This window comes from Amaranthus tricolor, chromosome 17 (assembly GCF_026212465.1).
Source record: "Amaranthus tricolor cultivar Red isolate AtriRed21 chromosome 17, ASM2621246v1, whole genome shotgun sequence".
Taxonomy (NCBI): domain Eukaryota; kingdom Viridiplantae; phylum Streptophyta; class Magnoliopsida; order Caryophyllales; family Amaranthaceae; genus Amaranthus; species Amaranthus tricolor.
The window spans coordinates 6,994,702-7,016,341 of NC_080063.1; the positions used below are offsets into that span (position 1 = coordinate 6,994,702).

General features: G+C 36.6%; 1 pseudogene; it reads right to left on the reverse strand.

Moving 5' to 3' along the window:
* Positions 1-28: 28 nt before the first annotated feature.
* LOC130803690 (E3 ubiquitin-protein ligase RHF2A-like) lies at positions 29-19,755 on the reverse strand (annotated as a pseudogene).
* Between the last annotated feature and the right edge of the window lie 1,885 nt (positions 19,756-21,640).

Below are 21,640 nucleotides of genomic sequence, written 5' to 3' on the forward strand. Positions count from 1 at the left end.
AAGGATTAAGGAGGTCTCATATGGGCATTCACTCTTGTGAGTTTTGAATTGTATTATTGTTGCAAACTTGATGAGTTGATTGATAGGCATGATTAGATAGATTATTGAGTCTAATATCAAGTCCTTCCATCGTACGAGAAACACCAGCAATCCCATTATTCACCTCTCTGCGTACTTCAGCACTAAGGTTCGCCATGGATGTGCTTTGAGCAAAGTAACATCTCCTTCCAACCTCTAGTGTTTCTATAAATAGACTCCCTATACCTTTACAAACAATATATAATTAGCTTTGCAATCATTAGCATCTGATAAATTATTATGTACAAATTATTGTATGATAGGTCTCATGAAATATGCGCTTCATTTATAGGTTAAATAGTCTATCTCATATATATTATATTAGTGTAGAAACCTGTGCAATGCACGAACTTATGAGTATCAAATATATAAAAATATATATTATCGTGATTAAACTTATCAAATACATGACTTTTTTTAAGCAAAAATTAAATACTGATTTTTATTTAAATTATTTATCGAAAACATTACTTTTTCATTTAATTAAATACATTAAATTCTAGGTAGATATATAGAATTGCTATGATAAATTATATAAATATTTCACCTAATTTAGCCCTAATTAAAAAAAAATTTTAATTCTAAATTAGATAAATATTTTTATATAAACAACTATCATCCACTAAAACAATTTAATTTGCCAAGACTCCCTAAAGATGACATTTGTCATTTTCCAGCATCTTTATGTACGCATGACGAATATAGGCTCCTTATAAGTTCGTTTGACCTAGAGATGGTCTCTCAAAAAGAATAGCTCATTGTTATGAATATAAGTAAATGATCCGAATTCTTTTTAAGCCTTATATAAACTTGATCTAAAATGTGTGTCTTTCCTAATATTCATTTATTTTTAACTTAAATCACTTAATTCTAGTGTTTAAATAGAAAAGTGCATAATAAATTTTTGTGGACCCAATTCATTTAAGACTTTTACGGGCATCATCGTATAAATATACCTTGTAGACCAGAGATTAATGCGGGATCTTACAGATTCTGAGAGTGATTGTATATCTGATGGTTCTCCTCCATTCTGACTTGTTGATGCAGATTGACTAGAAAAACTACAAAATAAGATCAATAGATCATCACATAAAAGAACAATCCTTCACATTAGTACATAAGGGGATATTACTTGTGTAATAACTTGTATTTAGCTTGAAAAATGATTGATAGACTATTCATATCAACAAGGTGCATCTTCTTTTCTAGGGAGCCCATTTGCTAAGAACTCCACAGTTAACCGTGCTTGGTATGGAGCAATTTTAGGATGGGTGACCTCTTAGAAAGTTTTCTGGGTGCGCACGAGTGAGGCCAAAGTGTGCCGGAAAGACTAGTGTTGATTTGTGAGGCTAGTGTACAGTCTCCATAAATAGTCACCAGCGGTCCGAGGGGCTGGGAAATTAGAATGCTACAACTTCGCCTCAGAGTCACTTAATTTGCCACATTTATCTTTTTTTTTTTCAAAATGGTCATTACCACTTGATTCTCGCCCTCGAATTTCTTATATATTTGCTCTTCCCAATCAATAAATTTCTCTCTAATATTTGAGTTAATATCCTAAGTAGCAAACTGAAGTACAGAGGAGTACATGTTTGACTAAGAATTAACGATTATGATTTCTTATGAATACAATATAGATGGGTTCAACAATGTATAGCTACTTGGTTTCAGATAATAAAAATAAACTATGTATAGTAAAATGACTTATTAAATCTTATGTATTTCTTGTTTATATAAAGTTGCATATAATGTTTGTTATCAAGAGTCAATCAGAAACAATGATGAAATGTAAGAATGCGTACATTCGACCTCTCAAATCCATTTTAAAAGCCACTTAATGCATTGGGATAATGCAGTAATGGAATGTTGTGATATGTCGTTGTGCACTACAAAAGAATGTTTAAATATCGTCAGCGATTTTCCTTGCAAAAAATGTCGCAAGAAACAACTTTGTTGCAAATTTGAAATTCAAAAATGTAATGGACCTTGTGACGAACCTTGTCGTCGCCATAATGCTAATGGAATATGCGACAAATTTGAGGACGAACGTGTCCGCCGCTAGCTTAAATGACTGTGAAGACATTGTTGTCGTCACAATCACAACATTATAAAACACGCGACGAACTCAAATTCCATCGCAAAAATTGTCGCAATTGTCAAACAATTGCGACGAACAAATGTCATTGTAATTTTATGGTCGCAAACACTGTCGCAATTGTCAAGTGCGTGTTATGAATACAACCTGTCCTTTTGAGCTTCTCTTTGATATATATAATGCCTTCTTCGCATAACAGCGATAGTACCCAAATGCTAAAATATATGCTCCTCAAGGTCAACTTCTCTAACGTCTAGTGGCAACTGCAATATTGATAAAATTATTCATGATGTATGCAGAGCAAAGATCGACAAATTTTTTTAGTGGTATCGTGTAATTTTAAAAATTATGATATTTTTCTAACAATTTTAATTTGTATCTTTAAACACTTGACATATACTATGTAATTTAATATAATTGAGATGCCTATAAGCTTTTGGTTAAGTTGGTTCCTTCACATGATATTAAAAGCCAACGTGACGAGATCACGGATTCGAATCTCAACCACCCTTCATGAGAAATTAAGGAAAGCAGCAGATAAGGATGGTAGAATACACACAGGCAATTGATAAAATGTAGTTGGGTTTCTTGATAAGTTTTTCTGCAGATTCCTCTTATGTTCTATAGCTTCCAACAATTGTTGACTGTTCCAACATGTAGAACATGCATTCATTAAATAAAGTGTCAAATCAATAAAACTATTGCTATTTCAAAAGCTTTTTAAATTAAATGTAGCAAAACGAAAGAGCAAAGAAAACCTTGATGCATCTTTAAGGTTGATTGTTTGCCAACACATTGGGCAATTTGAGCTCCTTTGGCACGTAGATCACACTCAAATTAGTCTTAGTCTTTATAATTATGGTTATAAAAAAAATTTAAACTTTTATTGCATCGTTATATTCTTAATACGCTATTAAAAAAAATTGCCAACACAATTGGTCAATTTGCCAACACGTACGTGAAGAAGTAGATCAATGTGCAACCCCATAGATGTTTCTGCCAATTGCTATGTTCATATAATTCGTGTCCTAGCCCTACCTTGCCTATATATGTCTTCATTTGTTGTATTTTGTATGTGAGATAAGCTATTAGCTGAGTCTCTGAAATTCTCTCCTTACCACATATAATTGGATAAAATTAAGAATCATGAATTTAGAAAGAGGTTAGGCGTTGCCTCATTACCTGCTATGATGCGTGAAAAAAGTTTAACATGATTTGGACATATGTAAAGAAATACAATCGGCTCTCCCGATAGAAAGATAGATAGCATCATATTGGAGCGTAAGTGAAGTCGAGGAAGATCTAAGAGAACGTGGGTTGAGCAAATTAAGAACGACTTAAGTGAGCTACACATCTCCGCGGACCTAAGTAGGGATAGGAATAGTTGGAGATGTCAGATGTATATTTCAGACTACTAATAGTTTCTTTAGATGCCTTCTTGCCTTAGTGGCTAATTGCTTCATACTCGTTCCGTTTAGTTTTTGTATTTACTCATCGTATTTTTTATATTGTTTCAGGCCTAGTTTTGTCACTTTTGTTTTTTGCAGGTTGTCTTACTCTTGAGTGGTCACTTATATTACTTCTTATACAGGGCTCTTAATTTGTGGAGGTAAAATTGACCACATTCCTCTAGTCCTCTCTTTGCGGAAAGTATGGGTATGTATTGTCTGTCATCTTTCCTCACCCAAACCCTGTTTTTGAGCGAGATATTGAATTATGATGATGACGACAATACATTCTTAGTTCGTCACACAAATGGTCCATTGATTTAATTTTTTTAAAGTTGTATTGAGCTTTAGCCCTTCTATTCATTGGACACATAATGAATACACTATTTGAGATGGCAAATGCATTAACAGTAAATCGTCTTAAATGTTTGTATTATTATTTCAAGTTTGCATTAGTTTTATGTTCAAAAGCATTTACTGTTTGCAAATGATCTTGCTTCATCAATAAACTTTCAAGCTATGATAACCAACATATTTTAGAACCTTTAAGCTTTGCATCCACTCTCGTTATGGCCAACCATCAAAAGTGTACAAATATAGTTCAACATTAATTTCAACCTTATAATGACATGATTGTAATATGTATAATATAACTAGACAACATATTTTCACTTTGCATAATAAACTTTGTCTTTCACTATGTTTGGATAGAGATAATTGGAGGAAAAGGAAGGAAAAGCATTTAAAAGGATGAAAATTTTCGTTTGGATAACAAAAAAATAAGGGAAGGAATTTGGAGGGGAGAGGTTTGGAGGGAAAAAACATGAACATATTTTGTTAAGTATATAATTTCTTCTAAGGTGGTAAGATTTGGAGAGAAAACACTTGTTTTCCTTCCTTTTCTCTTCCCTTTCTAAACAAATAAGATACACTCTTCTTCTTTATCCCTCCTCTTCCTTTTCCTTCCTTCCCTTCCCTTTCCTTTCCTTTTCCTTCTTATTTTTCCTCTCCTAATTTGCTATCCAAACGTAGTGTTAAGCTCTGTAATTTTATAGATAATCTTCCATTGAGTGCTTAGATACTTATAATAACAAACCATATGGAATGAATGGAATGAATAAAATGTTTGGTAAGATTAATAATAGAATGTTGGGTAATTGTCATGGTATCATTTATTTATTTATTTAAATTATTAATGTCATTTTACCTTAATGACCTTTGACCTTCTGGATTGACCTTCACTTTTAGTCAATGGGCCTTTCTGGATTCTCCCATCTCTTTAATTGGCCCATAAACAAATAACCCATACAAAGCCCTAACTCCTTCCAAACAAATAACCTCCTATTTGACCTAACTTCCCACTCCCCCTCAATGCTTGGTTATCCTTCTTCCGTGGATAACAACTGCCCACTGCTCCCATGATCTTCAACCTCTCCTCTCTGAAGTAACTTCCTCCTTCACCACTATAAATAGAGGCCAATATCAGAAAGGAAGAGATTATCTAAAAATAATCCTCTTAGTCTCCTTACTTACACTCCATTTCATTAGCCTACCAAAATATAAGCAATATCAACCTCGATATCTTAATTCTTGCATTCAGTTTATAATCGTCTATTCAATAATCACACATTACCGTTCTAACTTGAGCGTCGGAGGGGTTTTCCGGGAGATCACCCCCCGGACAAGGCTAACGTGTTGTTTTGCAGAAATTCAAGCTGCTTCTTTCCACGAATCGCCGTTCCGGATAACGCTTCCGCTTACATTATCTCAAGTGTTTTCCACTTCCACGTTTCATTACCGAAACAGTTTGGCGCCGTCTGTGGGGAGTGAACAAAAAGCTATGGCTCCCAAAAGAAATCCAACACAAACCGCGACCGTGCACAGCACAGATACAGACACTTTAGCGGGTCACGCTAACAATCAAGCCGTGACTCGCCGTGATCTGGACATGCTAGCACGAAACCTCACTGCCGCCTTCTCCGAACAACTCTGCGCCGTCATAAATAATAACCCTGCTCAGCAACGAGTATTGGAAGACATGGCGGAGCAAATAAAGAATCTGCAGGAACGAATCAAACCCCATAACGAGATACCGAAATCTCATGAATCTCAGGATAGGAACTCGGGGATGTCACGTTCCAGCAGAAGAAATAAGAAAAGAAGGGAAAGATCGAGGACACATACAAGCCTCAACAGAAGCGAATCCCAAAACGGGGAATCCAAAACTGCCTCTCGAGATGCCCGTACTTACCTGGAAAACAAGAAGCAGAGGGCGTTCGAAAGTGTCCAATCATTGGTGGACAAAAGAAGGGAAGAAAGGAAGAAAGCGCAACTCACGGGATCTAGCCATCCCACCAGCCCCATCATAATGCCGCGGAATGAGACCGGCAAGAGTAGCCTCCCCGAAAATCTTATGCCAATAATCTCTCCGCTGGCTCCGGAGATAAATACTCCCAACCCCGGGAAAATAAAGATCTCAAATATGGCGGCCTTCGAGGGAACATCCTGCCCGAGGAACACTTGATGGCATACAAAAACTTGATGTTGCTGTACACCACCAACCCAGCATTGTGGTGCAAATTCTTCCCAACTACTCTCACAGGAGTAGCCTTGACGTGGTACACCTCTCTTCCAGGAAGAAGTATCCACACCTTTGCCCAATTAGAGAGCAAATTCCTGGGTCACTTTGTGGCATCCAGAAGGCAGGAGAAATCAAACTTCCATTTGCTTAGCATAACGCAACTGGAAGGGGAATCCATATCATCGTATCTGAGGAAATTCCACGAGGCAGTGCTGGAGGTAATAGATTTGGAAGAATCAGTCTCCTTAAACGCCCTAATCAACGGAATGAAGGCTCAAAGGCTCAAGTTCCAGTTGGTCGAGAGTCAAGTGAAGACATACGCGGAGGCCATGAAGCAGTGTCAAAACTACATCACGGCTTCCGAGATATGTCAGGCACATGACCCCAAAAAACGAAGGTCAGAAAAAAAGGATCCAATATCCTCCAATCATTCCTAAAGGAACAGAGAGGAACATGCGCTGCGTCGTCCAAAACCTCCCTCAGACATGGAACCTCCACGATCCAGACATGTATATGTCGCTAAAGAGGAGTCCAGGACGCGGAATTTGCTAGATGGAGGTAACGATTCGATGTTCAACCGGAACAGAAAGGACATATTCTTCGCCATCCGGGATGAGTTGCCAACTCCACCTCCTACTACCACCCCTTCCGATCGACGCAACTACAATCTGTGGTGTGATTACCAAAAACACGGCCACACTTTGGCCCAATGTCGCGAACTCAAGCGTATCCTACATCAGCTAGCCGACGAGGGGGAGCTATCAAGGTTCATCAATCGAGAAGTCTATGGCACGAGAGGCGACGTGGAAAAAAGGACTTGGAACCAGAAAAGAAACGAGGCTAGGCGCGAAAGTTCCAACACACAAGGAACCATCAATATGATTTTTAGCGGCTACACCGAGGAATATCCTACAATCCGCGCCGCAAAAGACAGCGTCCATACTCTGTTCAAAGGACCCCCAAAAACCACCTCAAGTGGGCCGATCATGAGATTTGATGCCACTACTTCCCAACCGTTGCAACAACCACACACTGATCCTTTAGTGGTTACCATCAAGATTGGGCAAATGATGGTGAGGCGAGTATTGGTGGATACCGGAAGCACAGCCGATCTTATAACGATGGAATGCCTAAGAAAAATAAAATTCGAAGAAAAGCACCTGCAACCCCTTGATAAACCTTTGATTGGGTTTGGAGGAAACCAAGTCATTCCAATGGGAACAATCATACTCCCTGTGCGAGTAGGGGAAAGAAGCGGAAGCAGAACAATGCCCGTGCGATTCACAGTGGTAGATCTGATGTTCCCCTACAACGCCATCTTGGGACTCCCACTCATCAATAAGATCAAAGCGGCAATCTTCCCTCACCAACTCTTGTTACAGTTTGAGCAGGACGACAGACAAGTGGGCATCCTCAAGGGAGACCAGGTAATGGCCCGCCAATGCCTCATCAACACCATGAAACGAGGAACTTCCGTCATCCCTTCTAAAAGAGGAAGGGGAGAAAAGTCTCCTTCCGTCATGAGTATAGATGGACAATAGCCCTCATTCATCTGTCTCAATTTCAACTAAAAGCAGCGTTAGTCGAATTAGACAATAGCTCTCATTCATCAGTTACAATCGTTTGTCCGTCACAATTTCAATTTCAATATAACAGAAGTTTCAACATTTTATTCATCATCCAACGTCAATATCCAACGTTTCCAATTATTCAGTGTTATATTCTACTTTCTCATAATTATCTAGTCTTCAAAATGAAGAGTTGTCGGACGTACTCGACATCCTTTAACACAGCCTTAAGTTATCAAGTATCCGACGCCTACTGAACTTCCTTATTGCAAATCTTGTTAAAATCAGTGTTTTCCATAGACTCGGCAGAAATCAGTGGCATTTGTAAAGTCGGATCCCAAAATAGGTCTTAAAAGCTAAGAACCTTGGGATAAATCCAAGTATGAAGGGATTGCTCATAATTCGTCCGACTTATAGACGTGACTGCTCAGTTGCCGGATCATCCATACTAGCTGTGGAATGTGTTGAGGTCACGTCATCCTCGTTAACGTTGAACTTTATCACAATTCCTTCAAGCGCTGATCTAAGTCGCGACCAACATGGTAGGCACCAATACACCCAATCCGTGAAGTCGACAAATCGGGCCCCCTATATTTGCTAACGGAAGCGTTCACCACACATCCGCGGAAGTATTCTATTTTCCACGAAGTGCCCGACAATTGCAAAAAGTAGTTGAGGCTTTTGAATTGAATCTTTAAAACTTGCGGAAGATATCACGAAGGAGCCACGGTGGCTATAGAACTTCGAGAATATCGGTTGTGTCTGCAGAGTCTATAAGTCGGGATCTGTATATGACCAACTTTCTTGCAATTTTTCTAAGTTATGAAAATTCCACAATGAGTCCATGCAGGTATTATTTATTCCGCGGCAATGTTCTATATAGCTGAGTTCACTTGCCTTGGGGTTGCCCTACAATTCTTATAAGGCATGAAAAATTATTGTGGAAGATATCCGTATCATGGATAAGTCGGACCCCCCAATGAGGGGGAAATATGGAAATTTTTTTCTAAGTTATCAAGCTTCCTCATGAAGCTGGAGAGTCGATAAGTCGGACCCTAATTTAGACCCTAAAAGGTAAAAACGTTGGGAAAAATCTAAGTATGATGAGGATTGTTCATTCTACCATCTGACTTATAGATGTGGCGGATCTTTTTCCGCGTCACTCGTGATAGCCGCGGAATAAAAATGAAGCCGCGTCATCCTCCTCATCGTTACAAACCCCTACATGATCAGCTTCCAATTTTTCAAAGTTCCAATAAATCCGTACTCATTGTGGAAGGTGTCCGTAGAGTCGATAAGTCGGACTCCTAAATGCCCCCAATTATGGTGCAAAAATTCTAAGTGTGGGAGAATTCTCATATTTCCGTATGATCGAAGACACGGACCTTTGTGCTCATTCCGCGTTATAGAAGAATAAGGGGCTTGTTAAGACGAAGAAAAATTGCGAGTATTTTTATTGTTTCGCGATGTTGATAATTCGGACACCCAAAGTGTGAAAATATTGATAATTTCTCTAAGTTATCAAATTTCCTATCGACGTCGTAGAGTCGATAAGTCGGACCCTAAATTACACTCCAAAGGAAATATAAAAAATTCTAAGTATGAAGATTACCCATTCTACCGTCCGACTTATAAATCTGGTGAATCCTTATTCCGCGTCATCCAAGATAGCCGCGGAATATAACGAAGCCGCGTCATCCTCCTTAGCGTCATATGAGCAACTTCCAATTTTTCAAAGCATTCTTATTAATCCGTGATATCGATAAGTCGGACCCCCAAGTGCTCCCAACCATTCTTGACATATTCAAAGTGTGGAAGGATTTTCATGTTGACCGTACAGTTAAAGGCGCGGATTATTAGTACGTGTCATTGTTAAATCGAAGGCGCGGAAGTATTCTGAGAAAAGACCAAGCCGCGTCATCAATTTCTCAAGTGCTTTATTACTCCGGCTTTTAGACATATCTATGCTGCGAGATTTTGTGCCCTTAAGACTCCACGGGATGAGATATAATAGGAAGGAAAATTAAAAATAAGAGTACTATGCTGACCGCAAGGTAGATAAGTCGGACCCCTTATGTGGGTCAAACTCTAAAAAATATTCAAAGTCATTAGATTTCCGCGGCATGGGAGCAGTTTTTCTGAGGCCATCGATAAACAATAAATCCGCGGGAAATATTGCATGAGCAAGCAGCTGACTCAGCCGGTTCCAAGTGCCACACATAGTATTGGAGGTCGCAGGATCAAACCCTCCTATTTGCACTTTTGCCGCTGACTAATATACTCCGCGACATTATAAACATCCACGGCTTTAGCTACTTTATTCATTTTCCCCTCGGATTTATTTTTATAAAAAGAAAAAATTAATGTGATCCGCGTAGTAGACAAGTCGGACCCCCTTTGGGGGCTATCTTGTTCCAAAATTTAAAAAATATTCAAAGTGTTGCAATTCCCGCGGCATGGTGATAGTGGAAGCTGAGCTAGGAGTATTGATATTTGAAGCCGTGCGATATGCCACACAAGGAGCTAGTTGTCTCAGTTGGTTTGAAGTGTTGCCTTGTGTATTGGAGGTTGTGGCTTCGAAACTTCTTGCCAACATTTTTGCTACTGAATATCGATGGCTAAGGCAATCCCGCAACACGCTACAAGCCGCGTCTTCGGGTACAATATACTCCGAAATATCATGTAAACTTCTTCGTGTGGACCGCAAGGTCGACAAGTCGGACCCCATTACGTGGGTACAATCTCGAAAATATTCTAAGTATTGAGAATAGTCACGGCATCCAAGTATTAAAAGCTGGACTGGAGGCATCAAATTATAAAACATTCGCGCAATATGTTACACAAGTGGATAGTTGTCTCAGTTGGTTCTGAGTACTGCACGCTATTCCAGAGGTCGCAATATCAAACCCTCCCACCTGCATTTTTGCTGCAGCATAGTACATATGACTGGGGCTACTCCGCGGTGTGCCATGAGCCGCGGCTCGATTTGTTTGGTTGTCTCTTGGATTCAAGGCGTTTTGCATGGCTATTTTGAAATGGTCATAACTTTTTCGTTATAACTCGGAATTCGACGTGTGAACTGTCGATTCGAAGCTTACGAGCCAAATTTTCATAATCCGTCAGAAGGTCTGCCAAATTGTGGACTTATTACGCCTCATGGGCTTTCGAGTATTCTCTACGATCATGTTTCTTCATTAAACCAAGTCCGACGGACACGTATTTTTTCCGCATAAAGGAAGATGTTTCCGATCGTTGGGGCTATTTCCTCACATCATCCTTCATGCGTGGGGCTAAATGTCATGGTATCATTTATTTATTTATTTAAATTATTAATGTCATTTTACCTTAATGACCTTTGACCTTCTGGATTGACCTTCACTTTTAGTCAATGGGCCTTTCTGGATTCTCCCATCTTTTCAATTGGCCCATAAACAAATAACCCATACAAAGCCCTAACTTCTTCCAGACAAATAAGCTCCTATTTGACCTAACTTCCCACTCCCCCTTAATGCTTGGTTATCCTTCTTCCGTGGATAACAACTGCCCACTGCTCCCATGATCTTCAACCTCTCCTCTCTGAAGTAACTTCCTCCTTCACCACTATAAATAGAGGCCAGTATCAAAAAGGAAGAGATCATCTGAAAATAATCCTCTTAGTCTCCTTACTCACACTCCATTTCATTAGCCTACCAAAATATAAGCAATATCAACCTCGATATCTTAATTCTTGCATTCAGTTTATAATCGTCTATTCAATAATCACACATTACCGTCTAACTTGAGCGTCGGAGGGGTTTTCCGGGAGATCACCCCCCGTACAAGGCTAACGTGTTGTTTTGCAGAAATTCAAGCCGCTTCCTTCCACGAATCGCCGCTCCGGATAACGCTTCCGCTTACATTATCTCAAGTGTTTTCCACTTCCACGTTTCATTACCGAAACAGTAATAAACTTTGTCTTGGTTCTACCAATGTATATGTTAAATCCTGAATATTTTAAATCGTATTGGACTAAAATTGATAGAATTTACATTAAAATAAAATAAAAAAGATTATATTTAACTATATTATAGCTTATAGGAAACAATAAAATGCAAATTATAAATGATGGATAAATACTATTAAAAAAATTAAAAGAATAATAAAAGTGAATAGGAGGAAGTATTAATGAATGAATGATAAAAAGTATTTACCATTCAAGGATGCAATGAAGGTGAAACTCATGCTTGCAACTAGTTACCTGAAAATGCACAAAATATTGTAGCAATTGTAATTATTTATTGTTAGGAAAAGCCAAGGGAAATTAAATCGTAACATTAATCAAATCTGCAAGAAATAGAGATTTTCATACAAAGGCTATAGTTCCATCTCTAAACCTCAATGAGGGATGAATAAAATTAGGGGTTAGTATAAACTCGGATCTATTTAGGTCATAATCCAGTTTCTGAAATTTATCTCTTAATAATTTATGATAGATATAATAGTTTTTATTTAAAATTTTAAATTAATTTTTTTTATTATAGATATGATAATTTTGATCATATCTGTTATCAAGCTGAAAACATATTTGAGAAGGAATTACCCAATGATTCTATGTCATGTGGTAGACATGACGATGAGCACACTCGAGATAGGAGAAATACGTGTAGTATGTGAGTTCGAGGATGTCTTTCCTTCTGAGATACCTGGATTACCACCTCCGAGAGCAGTTGATCTGACGATTGATCTTGTACCGGGCACGAGTCCTATATCGAAGGCTCCCTATCGCATGGCACCTAGAGAGACAACAGAGTTAAAGGTGCAATTGCAAGAGTTGTTAGATAAGGGTTATATACGCCCAAGCGTGTCTCGTTGGGGCGCACCCGTTCTCTTCATCAAGAAGAAAGATGAGACTTTTAGACTATGTGTAGATTATCGAGAGCTCAATTGTGCGACCGTGAAGAACAAATATCCGCTTCCTAGGACTGATGACCTGTTCGATCAGCTCAGAGGTGCATCGATGTTCTCTAAGATCGATTAGAGGTCTGGCTATCATCAGTTGAACATCTCGCTAGAGGGTATTCCTAAGATAGCCTTCAGGACACGATATGGGCATAATGAGTTTACGGTCATGCCCTTTGGTTTGACCAATGCACCAGCGGCGTTCATGGCTCTCATGAATAACATCTTTACCCCGTATCTTGACCAGTTCGTTGTAGTTTTCATCGACGAAATCTTAGTTTATTCTAAAGATGAGGATCAACATGCCGAACATTTAAGAGTCGTATTACAGACTTTGAGAGAGCATAAGTTGTATACCAAATTCACAAAGTGCGAATTTTGGCTACGCAAGGTTTCTTTTCTTGGGCATATAGTGTCTAGTGAAGGTATATCGGTAGATTCGGCGAAGGTGGAGGCGATCTCGACTTGGGCCATACTGAAGAACGCGTCTGAAGTTCGAAGTTTCTTAGGTATGGTGGGGTATTATCGGAGGTTTGTACGCGACTTTTTCAAGATTGTGCGACCGTTAACTCGGTTGACCAGAAAATATATACGGTTTATTTGGGATGATCAGTGCGATGAAACTTTTAGGATTTTGAAGACACGACTCACTACCGCACCTATCTTAGCACTACCAGATGGAGAATCAGAGTTCGAGATGTACACTGATGCGTCGAAAAATGGTTTGGGGTGTGTGTTGATGCAGAATGGGCGCGTCATTGCGTATGCTTCACGACAACTAAAGATCCTTGAGATCAACTATTTGACGCATGATATGGAGTTAGCTGCGGTAGTCTTTGCTCTAAAGATATGGAGACACTATCTGTATGGTACTAATTTTAAGGTCTTGTCTGATTACAAGAGCCTGAAGTACATATTCACCCAAAGGGAGTTGAATATGAGGCAACGACGATGGCTAGAGCTGATTTCAGACTATGACTTAGAGATCCAATATCATGAGAGGAAAGCTAATGTCGTTGCTGATGCTTTGAGCCTAGAAAACTGTGCATGGTTTGTGTAATGCCTTGGCTAGAGTACGTTTAAGAGAGGAAATTGAGGAAATGGGTATCGACATAGTAGAGCATGGGGCAGTGGCGTCAATGATGGAGGTGACATTTGATTTGTTTGAGGAGATAAGGATGAAACAGATTGAAGATATACATCTGATTGAGAAGGCTTCTCTAGTGGTAGAAACAACTGACCCACATTTTAGCATACATTAGGATGGCAGTTTGCGATACGATGATAGATGGTGCGTGCCTAACGACTCAGACTTATGTATTCGCATTCTTAAAGAGGCGCATAGTTCATGTTTTTCCATACATCCGGGCACTGACAAGTTGTACCAAGACCTCAGGAGAACGTTTTGCTGGCATGGTATGAAAAAGGATGTTGCTAATTTTGTTGCCAAATGCCTGACCTGCCAAAAGGTCAAGATAGATCATCGGCGACCTCAAGGTTCGCTTCACTCATTGTTCATACTCGAATGGAAAAGGGAATCGATATCTATGGATTTTATGTGTGGGCTACCGAGGACCACGAAGGGCAATAATATGATCTGGGTCATAGTTGATCGATTGACCAAATCGGCGCATTTTATTCCGATGAAGGATACTTGGAACAAGCATCAGTTGGGTTTAGCTTATCGACAGCAAGTGGTGAGACATCACGGAGTCCCATGAGACATAGTTTCAGATAGAGATTCTATGTTTTTGTCTAACTTTTGGCAAAAGCTACAGGATTCTTTGGGTACTAAATTGAGAATGAGCACAACGTTTCAGCCAGCTACAGACGGATAGATAGAGCAGACTATACAGACGCTCGAGGATATGTTACGAGCTCGTGTCTTAGATTTTGGTGGTTCATGGGACGATAAGTTGGATATGATAGAGTTCTCGTACAATAACAGCTATCATTCGAGTATCGGGATGGCACCATTTGAGGCACTTTATGGTCGTAGTTCTCATAGTCCCGTATGTTGGGATGATATTTCGGATACGGTAGCTTTGGGACCGCCTTTGATTCAGGAGATGATCGAGCAATTTCAGTTGATACTCAAGAGGATGAAAGCAGCTTAGGATAGGCAAAAGGGTTATGGAGATCAACGACGTCGATCTCTTGAGTTTCAAGTTGGAGATAAAGTCTTTCTTCGAGTTTCACCAACTAGAGGTGTGATGAGGTTTGGGACGAAGGGTAAGCTCAGTCCATGATTCATTGGACCTCACGAGATCCTTGAGCGCATAGGCAAGGTAGCGTATCAACTTGAGTTACCTGCGTCTATTGATCGAGTGCTTGATGTGTTTCACGTATCCCAGCTGAGACAGTACATCAGGGATGATTCACACATTCTTCGGCCTGAGCAGTAGACCTTAGATGACACCTTACAGTATGAGGAGACTCCCATTCAGATCCTAGATTGGAAGACGCGTGATACACATCGGTGTAGTGTAGCGCTTGTGAAGGTGCTATGGTCTAATCACGTTACCGAAGAAGCCACGTGGGAGGCAGAAGATGCCATGAGACGCGATTATTGTTTTATAGCTATTGCATCTCCTTAGTCTTAGTGAGCTAAGTTCGAGGACAAACTTCATTCTAAGTTTTAACGATGTTAAGCCATAAAATTTTGGTTAGTTCACATAGTTAGTACGAGTAATATAGATTCTTACAATGCATAAAGTATGAGACATTGGGCGACATAGGTTTACGATATGTATGTTAGCTAGATATTTGAGTATATGCTTGAGACTTAGTTTAACTTCGAGGACGAAGTTCATTCAAGTTGGGTAGAATGTAACATTTGGGAAATTAATATTTTAAGGCGAGTAAGTTTAAGAGTATTATCAGTGCGAGAATGATCTTAAATACGCATGACAAAAAATATTCCCAATTAATTTCTCTTTTTTTCCTTCTTTTTTTTTTAATAATAAAAAAAAACCCGGCATTGACCTTCTTCTTTCTTCTCCCTTACTTTAAAATCCTAAACCCGACATTTACATTAAACCCTTAATTCTTTCCATGCTTCAAATCTGAATCCATGGAGTCATTCTCACCGGCATAATCGAAGACAACGCGCATTACTCCTCAATCCTCTTCTTCCTCGGATCTTTGAAGGATTTGAGCTGCGAAAAAATCAGTTGATTTTCCCAATGATCGATTCTTCTACATTCTTGGTTGTTTGTATAAATTATGACTAATTGATCCTTCTTTCTCACTTATTTCTGAATTCGAACCACAAGGAGTGATATAGCAGCCGAAATCTTCCTCCCTTGCCTCTGAATTCTGCTGAAATTAGGGGGGAAAGAATGAGTTTCAATCTTGTTGATTAGACACCAAATTCAAACCGAGAATCAAGCATTTAATCTGATTTTTTTTTTTGTTGTAGCTGCAACAGAAGGTAATCCTTCTTGCTTTCCTTTTCTGTTTATAAATAATTGTACTCTTATTCATATACTTTCACTTGTATAACCTTTTATTCATGTGTCAAACCCTAAATGTTGTTGAATCTTGGAATGTATATGAGTTAGTTAGATGAATTCTTAATTGGAAAACTTATGGGAAATGTGTTATTAGTGAGTTATGTGATGATGAGAATTTAAGTGTGGATTATGATTTAAGTAGTAGATTATTCGAATTATTTAGTTGTGGTTAGTTCAGTGTTCTTGGATGTAATATTAACCTTTTTAAATTATGGTAATGGTTAAATGTTGATTGATTGGTTGTTCTTGAAAGTATCTAGGGTTCGTGTGGAAATTAGTAGCTGAATGGATAAATTAGTTGCGTTCTGTCTGGATAATTTGTTAATCTTGTTTGGTTTCTTGGTTTTGAGTTTAAATGAACATAGAAGTGTTTGAATTGGAATACAAAGGAAATTTTGGAGACGAATGATCTTTACAAGAACATAAGCTAGCCTAACGTAAAGTTATATATTATTTGATGATATTAGGGGTTGGAGTTAGAGCTTGCGCAATCTTTGAAATGAGAAATATTAGAATAGAAGTTGGAGCTAAGGTGCGTTCTTAGTTGAGATGCGATGAGCTATATAAACCCAGTTGTAGTATCATATGCTTTGTTGTGATGCTATATTTGTTATGCTTCAGGAGGCGATATCATCGAGGAGCCCTTCTAGTGATCGCAGAGTACCAGACTTAGCTTCTTGAAGCATAGTTTTTGGTGAGTAGTAGCAGTCCCTTAAAGGGTCTGGCAGACTACATTCTTGAAAATAAACTTTTTACTAAAGCTCTTGTGAAATTGAAAATTGTTGAGACAAATGTTGTTGTGACTGCTTATTTTGATATTATGATATGGTCAATGGACCGGGCTTGCAAGCTGGTCATTAACGGAGTTAAGGAACATTGTTCCCTGCTCCCTGTTTTTGAAGCGAATTGTCATTCAGATATTGACTAGCTTCACCCGAGAGCGACATAGCCTTAGAGCTATGGGGCACCTCTCAAACTAGACTCCCTGTGCGCACATAGATCTAGGAAACTGATGTTGCTTTTAAACCTATGATATGAATTACTGTGTTTTGTTGTTTTGGATTGTTACTTCTCATTCAGTTTAATCTAACCTTCTGTTGTTTTCAACTTTTAGTTTGTCTACAGATCGGAACTATTCGGGAATAATGGATTAGCGGAGGTGATTAGAGGTTCCAAGGATGTATATTGAGCTGAGCACTTAGGAATTTGTAGTTTTGTATTAGAATTTTGGATAAATGTAAATTTGATTTGGTTGTGTTGGTTATATCGGACTTGTAGAGAATTGTATGATTATCCTGTGATTTAGTTAGATGTTTGTTTTGAGATATAGCTGAGTTAGTTATGTTAAACAGCCGTTGACCCCTTTACTCAAGTTTTGGAAGTGTGATTTCAGTTTCTTGGAAAATGAACCCCGTGATGACCCTGTTTACTCAGTTAACGGTAAGTCGGGTTGTTACATTTCTAATCTTGCAAAATCATCAATTTATAGACTTTAGTAATATTGTTTTTTTTCTTTTCTAAATTATAAAAATTTTTTCTCTATTGCACAAAATAAAATTTTAAGGGTCTAATTCAATGTTGAACCTCTTATAGTATATGCATTAGATAAAATAGCATTTATTACTATCCTAAATAAATAGTCATTAAACATTTTTTGGATTGTTTCAATTCAATTGTAACATTTTTATGGCAATTTTCTACTAGCAAACAAGAGTCATCTTTCAATCCTACTTAATCATACAAACGGTATTGATTTCATTAGATACTATATAATTTTAGTTCATGCATGCTATTGTTCCAACTCATAAATTCATATAAGTGAGTTAATTAGAAATCCTTACATAAATTTAGATGAAAAAAGTAGTATTTTATTGCTCAATCGTTGCAAAGAAAAAAAAATCTGTATTCATTAGCTCTTAAATTTTATTTTAGACTTTGTTTGATAATTTTTTAACTTTTTTTCCAATTGTATAATTCATAATTACGCCTCTATAGTGTTTTTTTTATACACTTTAATTAATATTTATAGTTATTCCCACCTTGTTCTCTTCTCTCTGCTTCTTTTTTTCTCTCTAAAAATCTCTAGCTTTCATTATTAATTTTGAGGCTTCTATCAATTTTATGGTTGATAGTAAGCTTTCAATCTCTTTATTTTTGTTTTTTCGTTTTTAGTTGCAAATAAATCTATTGTTTCTATATTACAAAGTTGTTATATCTATTTATTGGATTCAATCTATTCATATATTGGGTTTTAAAATCTCACATGGTGAAAGTTTGGAGTCTTATTATCAATCCGATGATAAAAAGATATATGATGTCATCACGGTTGTTAGTTTTGCTAATACAATCAATTCTATGAAACTTATCTCTATTTCAAAGCCACACCAAACTCCAGAGTTAAAAACCTCTTCGAAGTAGACTATATCAAACAACGATGTGATAGAGAGAAGAGTTCAGTGTTAGATCTCATTTATAATGATCTTACCTTTTTCTATATAGAATTTTGTTTGATTAAAATTGTTATGTATTTGATCGATTGTTACTATATTGTAGATGTCGTATGACATTTTTATCAATGAATTATTGGATTCATTTTAAAAAAATCAATGTTTATTGTTACAATTACTTTTGTAAGAGACCCTATTCATAGTTTTTCTATAAGCAGGATACACTGGATAGGATGATGATGATGATAATGATTACTCAAATAAACACCTCTAATTTACCCAAAAAAAAAATGAAAAATTACATGTGAGAACCCTAAATTTTCTATTTTTTTCACGTGGCAGATAGACCTTATTTTTAATTCACGTGGTGACCTTCACCTTCTAATTTTTCCACATGGTAGACAAAAGTAAAGTTTTGTAACACCCTGACCCCTCGGACCGCCAGTGTCTACCTATGGAGACTGTAAACTGGCCCCACGGATATACACAAATCTTTCCAACGCAATTTAGCCTTACTTGTGCGCACCTAGAAAAATTTTCCAGGAGGTCACCCATCCTAAGATTGCTCCTCACCAAGCACGTTTAACTGTGGAGTTCTGAGCAAATGGGATTTCATAAAAAAAAATGCATCTTGTTGACATGAGTAGTCTATCAAGTCTTTTTAAAGCTAAATCTAGGGTATCACAAGTTTTTTTGTTCACTTACGATATTTTTATCCAACGAAATGACATTTTTTCAGAAAACTAACATCGTGATCACATTAATTGACCAAATATTTTGAAATTCAGTCGAAATAAATATTTAATTTAACCAAATACTTAAAATTTTGTCTACTACATAAAAAAGTTGAAAGTTTAAGGTCATCATGTGAATTCAAAAAACATTTGTCAGAAAAACCAAAAACTCAGAATCACCACATAAAATTTTCCAAAAATAATCTAGTAATTAAAAAGCAAGGATACCGTTAAAGGTTGATATTGAGAAAAATCTTCAAGGCAAATGCTGCATGCATCTTCATCTTCACATACATCCACAGCACCATTAGGTGTTGTCTCATGGTCTCCACTCCCCCTTACATTATCCATCCTTGAATGATCCTCAGCTTCTACATTTACCAAACCACTAATTATAATTATGGGAAATAAATGACGTAGTGACGTACTAACACAAACTCTAATGTACGATTAATAAATCTATAATTATCATATACGATAGTATACAACATTAGTTACTTACTAAGTACTAATACTCTAATGTACTGATTAAATTCATTGTTTTCATATACGATAATATCTACTAGTAATATATTAAGTACTAACAAACTCTAATGTACTGATTAAATTCTTTGTTATTTATACGATAGTATTACGTGATGCACTAAGTACTAACACAACCGCTAATTTAATGATTAAACCCATTGTTATCATATAGGATAGCCTCCATTAGTGACGTTCTAATAATTACTCACACTAGCAGTAATAGTGACGTTCGGATTTTAAAATGAGAAGGGTGAGAAGGATTTTTGTTTGATTTTGTTTGGTTATTATATATACAAAAGGAATACTATGTTATAAATTAAGAACATTTTAAAAATTATTCTATAGTTACCTTTCTGTGTAACATAGTTACTTTTACAATTGTGAGTTTTTGGCTCAATCGTGACCATAGATTTTTTTTCATTTTAGTGAAATCAAGGTTGTAGAATCCTTCTTACCCTTTTCAGTTTCAACAACTTCTCAATGGATATATATATATATATATATATATATATATATATATATATATATATATATATATATATATATATATATATATATATATATATATATATATATATTGAATCCATCATATAATTATAGATTAAACCTTATTATGTGTGTGAAATCTAACAAAAAAAAAAGAAAATTAGGGAAAAAAAAATTAATTGCTTAAACTTTTTTTAAGCAAAATATGTTAAAGAAATAAGGCAATAAATAACTTAAGTTAATATAAAAAGCCTTAAATATATTTTATATTCTACCACCCCTCTCATACATTCTCAATTGCATTAAGAAATTAAAGGTAATCATATATACAATTAAGGTTGTATATAAAAAATGAAACGTAGAAATATTGATGTGATTTGCATTGAAATTATAGAAAATATTTTTTTATGAGGATGAATTTAATGTTGTTTATATTCTTAAAGAGTTGTATATATTATTTCTCTTAAAAAGAATTTCAAGTTCAGCAAATGAAATATTAGATACAGATATAATTCAAAAATTATTCAAAAAAGTTCAAAAATTGATTGTAGCTAGAAGTGTTCAAAAATTCGACAATCAAACCAATTTGAACACAATATTGGATTTTAATTGACACAAAACACTTTATTCAAAATCAATCCGATGACCTGAACAAATACCTCAAATTATACCACGTGAATGTATAAAAAACCCTAAATTTGCCCATAAAAGAAAAAGAGAAGGCCGATCCAACTAAGACACTTTTTGCTAATGTGAAAGGCCAACGTTAGAGATTATGAATGGGATAAGTTTTCAAATTTTAGTTTTATAATAACATTTATTGGAGCCTTTATTTCAGGAATTAAGAAGGAATTTACAATTTGTCATTTCATGAGAGAAGCATAACATAGCCAAAGGAAGGTATTAATACACGTTTTCAAGTTTTTTCATTTACTATTTTCAAATTTGTAATTTGAATAATATTTTGATAAAAAAAACATAAAAAAATTAAAAAAAATAATCAAGATAATAAGCTATGTTGAACTTAATAATGAATTTGATTTCACGTGTCCTAAAGTTAACATAAATTGAATATCATGTAACCATCCAACTAAAACTTAAAAAAATGGGTATGACTAGAATTTAAGTAAATTAGAACTATGACATGACCTAAAGTCAACTTGAACTAAATAATAAGTCTAATCCAATTTAACTTTAAGTATGACCATTTGGATCAAAATTTTGT